Raw genomic sequence first — 1,722 nt, 5'->3', positions numbered from 1 at the left:
GTACCTCGCTCTATATATACTATACAACCTCTCTAACTTCTATATATTATATTTTTTAAAATTTTTTAATTTTTTTTTAAGTTTATTTTCTTAATTAATTCAATTTTTTTATTTATTATTCATATATTAAATATTTAATAAAAAAAATATGATGTATGAAAATTATATAAATAGTAAGATATTATGTAGGGGAGACCGTACAAATCACATGAATGAAAGAAACGTGGAACTGGGGAGACCGTAGGGGACTCCCATCCTACCTATTCGTTAGTTTAACTATAAATACTTTACTTATAGAGAAAAAAAAAAAAAAAAAAAAGTGGAACTAGAACTGTTTCGGATATTTCTCATTTTTTGCATTATGCTGCGCATTGAAAGTCACAGCATATCACATAGGTTTTTTTTTTTTTTTTTTTTTCACTCAATCCATTGAATTGGAGACTTTTGGATTCGAAGATGACTTGAGATGACTTGAGATAAGCTGAGATGAGTTGAGATGGATTGTAAATAGTAATAAAATGAGTTGTGAATAGTAGTGAGATTTGTGAGTTAAAATTGTTGAATAGTAATGAATAGTAGTGAGATGAGTTGAGATGAGTTGAATGAACTGAGATGATTTGCGAATCCAAACGTAGCCGAGTGTGCGGCAGCTTCAACAAACAGTAAACTGATGTTTTTCATTTCACTTTTTGCATATACAGTGTACACATCACATGAGTACGGCAAACATTTTCAACTAGTTTTTTTATTTTTTTAAAAAACATTTTTAATTTCAATTCAATATATATTTGCAAGAGAAATAATATTTATAGTTATGACTATGTAAGTGTCGTATAATCATTTTGAAAAAAATAAATAAATATAGATTCATATGAAAAAAATTAATTTTTTAATAATAGATCCTACTTTTTTTCAAAACGACTACACGACGTTTACGTATTTCACAACTATATATAACATTACTCTATTTATAATAAATATAAGAAAATAATAGGATTACTACCTTCTTACTATTCATTTATTACTCTTTTTATATTTGATTTTTTTTATAATTTTTTATTTTACTTAATGGTTAAGAAAGTGATAATTAGTAAATTTATATATTTTTTAATTTTTTTTAATGATTAAAAATGTTAAAAAAATATTTAAAATAAAATAATAAAAAAATAAAAACATTACAAATAATAGATGAGTAGTAGATAGGTTGTAAGCCTATCACTACCCATAAATATATGGAAAATATTTGCTGCAGCCTAACATCTTCAACACACCGGGTTGAGTTGAAGAAAAAAAAAAAAAAATTCTGAAGGGTATGCTGCGGATGTAGGCTGTGTCAGCATTACTCTAAATATATTTTAGCATCCGCCACTGTGCGGGATCAGCCATTTGCACACCTTACGTCATCCGGTGGGGAGCCTTCGTCTTCAAACTCACCTTCAGTTCCCCACCTCAAGGCTCGCGACAACTTCGTCTTCAACCTCACCCCGACCCCAAGCACGTCGGCTGCTCCAGTCCAAGCCCTCGACCCCAAGCACCTTCAACCTCAGCCCGACGGAAGACGAAGTCCCCAAGCAGCGAAGCTTCCAGTCCAAACCCCTAACCCCAAGCACTTCCAGTCCAAGCCCCCGACCCCAAGCACGTCGTCTCTGTGATTTCTTGGTTTGCTGTGATTTCTTCCCTGTGATTTCTTGGTTTTATATGAAGTCCCATCCTCTTCCCAAT

The sequence above is a fragment of the Juglans regia genome, chromosome 13 (assembly GCF_001411555.2).
Source record: "Juglans regia cultivar Chandler chromosome 13, Walnut 2.0, whole genome shotgun sequence".
Taxonomy (NCBI): Eukaryota; Viridiplantae; Streptophyta; class Magnoliopsida; order Fagales; family Juglandaceae; genus Juglans; species Juglans regia.
This window is presented reverse-complemented; position numbering follows the sequence as displayed.